This window comes from Vicia villosa, linkage group LG3 (assembly GCF_029867415.1).
Source record: "Vicia villosa cultivar HV-30 ecotype Madison, WI linkage group LG3, Vvil1.0, whole genome shotgun sequence".
Classification (NCBI taxonomy): Eukaryota; Viridiplantae; Streptophyta; class Magnoliopsida; order Fabales; family Fabaceae; genus Vicia; species Vicia villosa.
The window spans coordinates 35,159,409-35,169,881 of NC_081182.1; the positions used below are offsets into that span (position 1 = coordinate 35,159,409).

General features: G+C 33.9%; 1 non-coding gene across 1 annotated transcript; it reads right to left on the bottom strand.

Annotated features, from left to right (window-relative positions):
* Window positions 1-8,043: 8,043 nt before the first annotated feature.
* TRNAG-UCC (transfer RNA glycine (anticodon UCC)) lies at window positions 8,044-8,115 on the bottom strand. The gene has a single exon. It is a non-coding gene; the product is annotated as a tRNA-Gly (tRNA).
* Window positions 8,116-10,473: the final 2,358 nt, after the last annotated feature.

The following is a 10,473-nucleotide window of genomic DNA, read 5'->3' on the forward strand; positions in this document are numbered from 1 at the left end:
AGTCAATTGTTTGACTTTTTCACCTTCAGACGAATTTTCTGATTAATCGATCCCCGATTCCACTATTGATCATCCATCAACCAAATAAAATCGATTGTACACCCTCACATGAGCCTTGTTCTACCCCACACTATAAAATCACCTCCTAATTAAATGTTTGACCAAAAATTCAACTGCGTTGACTTTGGTCAAAAACCCTGATTTGAGGGACCAGCTGATTTGCAAGTTTGTACCCTTCAATCAAAACTTTGCATCGAAAGTAATGGAACCTTAATCTCAGGAGAACTTCAAAGGACATAGTACCATACAATGAGACCTCCCATCTTTCTTTCTGAACCAAAACATATTTTCCACAAAGCCTTTTTCTTATCAATTTCTTGAATAGTAACCATGATATGGATGAATGTAATGGGTGAATGGCCTATATGAGGTATGCACATGAGTGTGAAGCCTAAGCCAGATAAAAATTAAAGGGTGGGACAAATTTGGGGTATGACACCTTGTGACCGATGATTCGTTCGCTGAGTGTCACAACATCAATAATAATTTTGATTTCAAATTTTTTATTAGCATTGCATTAAAATCACCAGTTTGAAAGAACTATTCTATTTACAAGTAAACACTTAGCATCAAATAAATTCTAATAATGAGCATTCATTTGAAGAGCTTGATCATCCATAAGTGGTCCCATAAGAGGCAAATCACTTCAAGAAATGATCACCCCATGGGAAAAATTCTTGAAGACTCTGTTGAGTAGAGGAAAATCTCCTAGAGACTCTATTGAGCAAGGGAAATTTGCCTAAAAACTCTGTTGAGCAAGGGAAAATCCCCTAAAGACTTTGTTGAGTAGGGGCTAATCTTCTAGAGACTCTGTTGTGCAAGGGAAGATTGCATGAAGACTCATTTGAGCAAAGGAAAGTCGCCTGAAGACTCCGTTGAGCAAGGGGCAAACTACCTAAAGACTCTGTTGAGCAAGGGGCAGATTTCTGGAAGATTCTATTGAATCAGGGAAGATCTCCTGAAGACTCCATCGAGAAAAGTAAAATTACCAAAAGACTCTGTTAACTAGGGGCAAGTCACCTGAAGACTTCACTGAGCAGGAAAAGATCGTTTGAAGACTCCGTTGAGAAGGGGTAAAATTACTTGAAGATTCCATTGAGTAAGGGGAAGATTACCTGAAGACTCCGTTGAGCAGGGGCAGATTTCCTAAATAGTCCATCGAGAAAGGGAAAATTACCTGAAGACTCCTTTGAGTAGGGGAAAGTCGCCTGAAAACTCCATTGAGCAAGGGCAAATCCTCTGAAGACTCCATTGAGCAAATAAAAATATCCTAAAGACTCCATTGAGCAAAGGCAGGTCGCTTGAGGACTCTGTCGAGTAAGAGAAAGTTACTTAAAGAACTGGTTGACTTAGGGAAAATATTTGCAAGACTCTGTACACCGTCCCAAGGATCGATTAATAACTTCCATTTCATTCAAAGTTCAAGTACTAGAGCATGTCACCTAAAGATCATGAGTTTCTTCTAAACTTCTGTAAAGGCAAATTTCTTCAAATCCCAACAATCTAGGGTAGGATATGCTACAGAGGAGTCAAATTTTCTCCATATATCTGGTTGCTCAAGCAAATCCATGTCGTACATCAACAACCATTGAGTTAGATATAAGTGTTGGGAAATATTGCTTGCACAATACCTTATTAAATAACTTTTTTCATTGACAATAAGCTTTGTTGCAAAAGAACCCTTCTCAACATTAACCCACCACATGGGCATGTGTAGAAGTGTTCAAATCATGGTATTGATTATTATCATGAATCATTTAGGTCGCTTCGCTCTAGCATATTATCGCATTCATTAAGCATATTCCCAAAGCATGAAGCATCAAAGAGCGAACATGAGAAGTAAAAGCCCATTTTTGGCACTTCATAAAAAGCCTAACCTGGTCTCCATGAACATTAACATTTTCTCATCTACTATGGTTAGGACCTTTTATGGCAGATATTGGTGCACAAACCCCTTTTTCTATATTTTTAGAGAAATATAATTAATATATGATCTATTTGAAGCTGTGACAGGTATGAGAATGATGCATAATTTTTTTCCTTTCTAGTAGCAAACTTTCTTCTTTGGCTTTCCTTCCGTTCCACGAGAGTAGGGCACCAAAAGTTGTCCTATCATTTATTGGAGTGGAAGGCCTTCCCATCCTCATTCCAAAACAAAGAGAGTAAGGCCACTTGTGACCTATCTCACTCTTGTGGAAAAGATTGTTGGAAGAATTTCAGGTCGTAGAAGATACAACTGATCTTATCCTAATCCCCTGGTTGTTATATCTAAAGCATCCGAAATGGATCCGCCTCCTTAATAGGGAAAGCCCTTTCCTTATTGATACTCGTTTTTATCCCGTATAACCAGATCTTGTGTTTGAGCGGGTCGGGCCCTACGGGCGGGCATCTCCCGCAACGCAAGCTGCATTGTTCGCAACCACCCGAGAAGCAAAATATTCGAGAGTCCAGGCTTAATATACATGCATAGATAATGGTCTAATGACAAGGGCCGACGAAGGAAGCTTGGGACAGAGTCGTATGATGCGGAAGTCTCATGTACGGTTCCCTGAGAAGGTAGTGGCTACCTACCGGAGCTTTGACCAACCACCACCGGTAAATTCCGCTTTCGGGCCACCCCTTACTCTACATGTGCCAGCAAACAAACAAAGACCATAGTAGAGTAGGAATGGTTTAGCTCTCTATAGGGGAGGGAGATAGTTTACGCGTCAGTTGAAAGTAGGAAAGCTCTCAAGGAAGATAAATGGGGTGGTTTATAATGTCTTTTCCTATCTACGGTCCCTCAAAGCGAGGGGTTAGGCAGGTAGTATGGGACCTCTGACTTCCAGCTATGTGTTGTGCGGCTCCCGCGAAGCGAATGAAGGGAAGCTCTTCAAGCTTACGTTTACTCTTAGCCTCTTTGATTGGTAGGCGGGCGGGCCCCTTCTAAAAATGTGGGGTGCGTTCCGTCTATATTAGTTAATATGCTGCTGGAGTTGGATTCTTTGAGCTGTTAAACAATAGATACATGAGGGTTTTAATAACGCCAGATCGACACATCAATAGCAGCAGACGCAGAGGAAGAAATCCTAGCTCTTCGGGCTAAGATGCTGACTTTGTCGTGATTGTAAATCGGCGGTCCCTGTTTGGAAAAGTCATCCATATGTCATGCATAAAGGCAAAGTTTCAGATCATGCATAACTCGAAGTGTGTTTCACGCTCATTTTCATTTCCCAAGGTCTTGTTGTCGTCAATATTTTACCCAAGGATCAAAGTCCAACTTTGCTTGGCACCTACAAATACTATTTCCTTGTCTGACAAAATTCAGAATCTGACTAAATCCAAAGATTTAAGAATATCATTTGATTTGTTCTGTGAGAGGTTGGAACCTCTCTTGTTGTTACAAGATTGAAGAATATAATTTTATTCACTATGTGAGATGCTAGAACCTTTCTTGTTACAAGATTAATGAATATCATTTAATTTGTTCTGAGAGACGTCGAAACCTTTCTTGTTGTTACAAGATTGTTGAATGTAATTTGATTTGATATGAGAAATGTCGGAACCCTTATTATTGTTACAAGATTACTAAATGTCATTTGGGTTATTCTGAGAGATGTAGGAACCCTTCTTGTTGTTACAAGATCGCTGATTTTAATTTGATTTGTTCTGAGAGACACTGGAACCCTTCTTGTTGTTACAAGATTGCTGATTGTCATTTGATTTTTTTTCTATAATACGTCAGAACCTTTCTTGTTGTTATAGGATTGCTGAATGTCATTTGATTTATTCTAAGAAACACCAAAACCTTTCTTGTTGTTTCAAGATTGTTGAATGCCATTTGATTTGTTTTGATAGATGTTGGAACCCTTCTTGTTGTTACAAGATTTATGAATGTCATTTGATTTGTTCGGAGAGATTCCGGAACCTTTCTTGTTGTTACAAGATTGCTGAATGTCATTTGATTTGTTCTGAGAGACCCCGGAACCCTTTTTGATGTTATAGGATCGTTGGATAGAATCTGGAACTCTCTTATTGTTACAAGATTGATGGATAGAATTTGGAACATCTCTTGTTGTTAGAAGATCAATAGATATAATCTAGAACCTTTCTCATTGTTACAAGATCGATGGGTAGAATCTGGAACCTATCTTGTTGTTACAAGATCGATGGATGTCATTTGATTAATTGTGTGAAAATCTAGAATCCTTTATTGTTGTTACAAGATTCAGAAATATCTGATTCTTCATGTGAGAAGCTAGAACGCATCATCACTTTTGAAGTGTCCTTAAGGAACGTGCTCCCCGACCTTTTGTCGGATATATTCTCTAGTCTTTTCATCATACCTCACTTGATCCCCAATAGGCCTTCACCATTCATCTCCCATAATCCCCATAAAGTTTGTTTCCCATTTCATATCCCTAGAAAATAAATTCTCAATAAGTATACACAGATTGAATTGCATTTCATTCCATTCCATTTGTATTAGAGGGACAGAATCTGGGTTTGTTATATTTACCTATCTTCCACCTAAGCAATTTGAGGATTTAACATCCCACATATTAACCAATTAAAGATATTTAAAAATGGGAAGTTATCATACCCTAATTTTCCCTCCCTTTATTCATGTCATTAGGTCTAGGGGGTTTAAATTTCATCTATTTAGTTCATAGCATTCATGTTCATTTGTCAAAATCATATGGGTCATGGCATTAGGACTATATCATTTGGTTATTAGATTTTGTAACACCCCAAATCTACTCGATAAATTATACAGAAAAATCAGAGTATAAATTCCAAACACGTTCATTTGAGGTATCACATATTCGTCATTCAAAAACAATTACGGCTTATTTTCCTTCATATAGATACATAGCACAAGAATTTAAAACGATAATCAAGTCATTAGTAAAAATCACTGTGTTTAAATTCAATAATTAACTCGCAGCGGAATCAACAACTTCTTAAATATTCAAATCAAGTCGTAGCATCTTTGCACGGTAACTTTAAGTTACAATTTAAACCAAAATAATATAAAAATTTCAGCAAAAGAAATAATAATTAAAACAATCGTTTTATCCCCCGAGTGCTACGTATCAGAGCAAGACACCAACTTGAATAACAGGAACTAAAGACTTCATAAAATCACTTCAAACTTCCACCGTTATCTTGAGTACCTGTTCATTTCCCATGGTAGGGAAACATCATTCAGAAGGGGTGAGATATCGAAAGATATAAACAAAAGTATGATAATTAATATATTAGATCAGATCATACAATTTTCACCACTTCCAAACAACATGTCATAATAACAACTAACAACAACAGTTATAACAATAACTTTAGCAACAATTTGTAACGACAATTATAACAATCATTAGCAACAACAATAATCACAACAATTACAATAATTATTTCGCACATCAAACCAACACAACTTATACCAACAGCAACTCATAAGAATATTAACTTCACAACGACTCAAAATGCGACGCAACTATGCACATGTATGTGGTACCCAGGACTTCAGCCCCCATCGCCAATTGCCAGTTAAACCGAGGCATCAAGGCATAAGCCTTAGTCACTAATTTGCCAATACAGACCATCGCCAAAAATGCATATGTATATGAATGCAACAAACACAAACAACAACAACAACATCATCGTCACAAAGGCATAAGCCTATATCGTCGCTATACCAATAAATAGAGGTATTACATCGTCACTGAAACATCTTGCAACTTCGCATAAAACAATAATAATATACACATCACTGAGAAATCACAAGGAAAATAACAACACAACATACTCCTCATAATTCACAAAACAAGCCAATCGCGATCGCCTACTGACATATACGAACCACCTCTACAATTTTTAATTAATTTCGGATAACTAAATTTACCGCTAAATTTACTAATTTGGTACTGCATTTATTTTATTCTACCATTACTACTAGATACTTTTCATTTTCTACTACTAATACTACACTGTTCCTATTTATTTGGTTCACTGTTACTTAATTATTTCCTGCTACTAAACCGAACTACTACTAAATCCATCATCTCAGCTGTATATATAATCCAAGTCATGCTAAATTATTCAACACTATTGACAACTCTAACGAAATTGAAAATAACTTAAATTAAATAAATCATCCAAATAATTATCTATAATTAAAAACTTCTAAAAATTATTTTACTAATAATATTAACTTAATATATTATTATAGTGAATCATATATATGGTACTAAACTTGATACTGGTTTTACAATTTAACGCTACAGTAAATATCCCTGTTTATATTTCCACGCTATAGGAACAACATATCATGAATTTATGAAGCATAAGTTCATCCAACATAATTTACCCACTTATTATCTCTATCCAAAAAAACATCAGCTGTCATTAACCATTTATGTTTCTACATCGTTGTAGCTTATATTTCATCTGTGATACATATATAAGTTCTTAAACTCATTGTCGTTGATTATTTATACTACAAGTAATAAATTCTTATTGATTAGACATTTAGATAGATTTATTTTGATCTATTTGAATCATGTAATTGTTTAGTACTATTTAATGGAATCATAATACTAGTATTATTCAATTAAATTTGGTTTTAAAGCCTTTTATGCGTTAATGAATGTATAAAGTGAATTCAAGTGAAAATTTATTATTAACCACAACTTTTAGCGCGCTCTCTCATCTGTCAATTGGCTTGTACCTCCTCTTCCGACAAGACAAGAAGGAGCATAAGAGCATTGACGTTGTTCATTCCTCTGCCAACATTGTATATATGAACATCTAACAAACTAGAAGAATAAGTTTCTTCCTACAAGTACTTCCCACATGCCCTTTCTGATTCAGAATCGTCAAATATGAGTATGATTTCTGGTGCTAGGTAATCACTACTGTGAGGAAGGAGGTGAGAATCAAGAGAGATTCTCATTATATAAGCAGAAGTTTCAACTCCAGAATCGCTCACTAGGTTAATGGTACAATCACTTATCCTGATTAAAAAAAATAAGAAATGCTAAAGATAAAAGCTTGAGTTAGAAAGGTACCTGGTTATGTGGCCTATTATGGACCGGCCAAATAATAAAATGAATAAGGCCTATTTCACTCCACTTGACCCAAAATATAAAAGTTAGTTCACATGCTAAGACCAATGTACAATCTCTAATTTCTGATCTCCATTTTCAATATACTCATATTGAATTAACTTGGACGTTAAAGTGCTAACCATGCAAGTCTATCTCGCGCCACCGTAAAAGAGATCAGAGCCACGGTTCAAGATCATAGTTCTAAAATTGCATTTATTTAGGGTTCCCAAACGGATATATATATATATATATATATATATATATATATATATATATATATATATATATACACACACACACACGTATTTTACTCGTGCTTAAAATATGTAGTATTGTTTTTGTGCTTTAATGATAAATTTGATTAACCTGGATAGAACTTAAATAGAGTTTACAAACCTCAACCTCAGAAATATCAGACTTAGGAGGAGCTTACAAAGTCATCCTTATAAAGACTAAACTATTCTTACTCTTATAATAAAATCATAATATAATATTATTATTATTATTATTATTATCTAACAATTTAAAATTATAATAGTATATTATTATTAATATAAGTGATTTTTTTCTCTACAACTCTATTCTAAATATTAGTTGGTAACATCATCATACACTCCAAACTCATAGGATAGCATAAATATTAAACTAGTTTGTATTCAAATAAAAAAACATCATGTAATGTCATTTTTATAATTTAGTTTCTGTTTTTAAATACTAATTAATGTGCATATATTAATTTAAATGAATAAATGGTTGAAAGTGTTTGTTTTTGCATTGCATAATAAATTTTACACCTTAGCGTAGCGTGTAGTTCTCTTGAAATAAATAAATATAAAAAATCAATTAGCAATTCTTCCATTGGCCAGAAACAGAACATGCGTTAAAAATAATGAGTTGCGTTTGCCGGGAGTCGAACCCGGGTCTATTGCTTGGAAGGCAATTATCCTAACCGTTGGACTACAAACGCAAGCTTGTTTCCTTTCACTGCTTTTGTTTATTAGAATATTTCTCCAAATACTCACATGTGTTGTAAAATACCTCTGCCATCATTTTCACCACACAGCATCTTTTAGCTTTTATATATTAACCAAGTAAATGTATGAGCTGATATTTTTCTCTATAACTTTTTGTCATCTTTTCTTTCTTTCATTCATAATCCTTTGTCTAAATTTTATTAATTGGTATCTTAAAAATAGCTTAGTCTTTTATACCATTTGAGTCTACTTATGTGGAATTTAAAATTGCTTACCCATTAATTTTAAAGTTTAGTATTTCTTTTTTAAAAGTAGTAGAGGCTGTTAATGTAGAGTTTGAGATTATTTAAAAATAATTTTCGATGATCAACTTTCTCCTCGCATAATATTTTGACTCAATCTTAAATAAAAAACATAATATTAGTGAGATTTGTTTTATATTTTTATTATTCTTTAATAAAATTTAATTTTATTACTTGACAATTTGGACCCACATAAGATAAATTTAACAATTATTAAAAAAATATTTATTAATAAAGATTTCATGGTATATAGTCTTACTTTTTTATCTCCTTTATTCCTTTAAATTAAATTCCTTTGTTTGAAGGCACGCTATTAAATAGAAAAAAAATGTGAATTTTATATGTAAAATTTTTAAAATAAAAAACAATAGTTTGTGTTTATCTTCCAATAATTAAGTTGAAACAAAATTGTATTTTCTCATTCGATAAATAAGTTTACCGTTGAATGCGATTAATGAGAATTAAAGTATATTTCTAGAAATGATTTGCAAGCACAACATATATTACATGCACTGCGTGGAGAAGGTTCTTTTGTGGCAGGAGATCTTTTATATGCAAATTACTCTAGTTGTTAACTTATGATTGAGATAAAGATGTTCCATGAATTTGACAAAGTTTGTTGCCTCTGCATCCTTGACGCCCTTATTAAAGTTTGATGGCGGGTACAACCAATGACCGTGGATTCTATTTGGAGGCGGTCAGTGTTCAATGTTGCTGATCATTAAATATGTGACATGTTATCTTGATGACATCCAATTTGGGTTTGGGGTATCGGGTGAACGTCAATCACCTTACATGTTTGTAGAAGTAGGATGGTTTGTATTTACTTCTAAAATAAGACTAATATCTAATCTTTAAGAAAAAGTTTTAAAAAGAAAAGTGCACAAAGGACATAAAAGACTTGAATGAGTTTGATCTTTTCTTAAGCCTTTTGAAATAATTTTGATATGCGTAAGATGTTTTAGCATTTATTTTAAGCTTAATCCATTTTGGGTTGTTTTGTATCACTACTTATCACTTAACATCACCAGGTCCTAATCACATGTAAATATTGGATTAAAATTGAGAATAAGGTGAATTTACAAAACTGGTTTTGAGCAAAATTCAGTTGCAAATGGCCATTTTCGAAACCATGTGAAATTGTATACACTTGACCATTGCTTTTCATTCTTTTTGCTAAATGATCACATCATAACATAGAGTACCACTCAAAAAGAAAGATTTCATTTGGATGCTTGAACAAAAATTTATGTCCTTGTAAAGTTTGTACTATGACCTGTAATTATAAGTCAAAATTTTTGTCCAAAATTACCTTTAATGTATTCATCTCTTTCATGACCTTCCAAGCATAATTGGCTCTTGACTCGTGAAGAGAAGTTATAAGAAATGTCAAGAAGAGTCATTTTTCCAAAAGAATCACTGAAAAATGTTACAAAATAAGTGAGTTATGATGTTTTGAACTTGACTTGAAAAGTTGACTTTTTAGGTCAAACCACTTTGAACAAACTTGCTATTCTTGGACTTTTCTTGCAATTCAAGGTACATTGATGATCATATGAACTTAACATGGTAAACTCTTGAATGTCCTTTGATTAAACTTGCAGTTGCTTGAGGAAACTTGTTGAATAAGGCATGGAAATAAACACTTGAACCTTTGAAAAGTTTCTTGAGAAACAAACAACCAAACCTTGAGCTATCTTTGATCCATTGAAGTTGAATGATGCTTGAAGATCATATACTTTGATATTAGAAGCCATTCCTTGATGAATGAGCTCTTGAGAGTCAATGGTCAACCATACTTTGAGCTTGAGGAAGCAAACCCTAATTGAGGGAACCATACCTGATGCTCTTGATTCAAAATCTACCTTTCACAATAAACTAAAGGAAATAAGGCATATTTTTTTTATATTTTGATTGGTGGTTAGTGAAACATAAAGCATATAAACACAAATGAAAAAGATACACAAAGCGGTGCTTGATGATCTCTGCAAAACAAAGATGCAAATGAGATGGGATCTCAGAGGTAAAAATTAGGGTATGATAGTAACT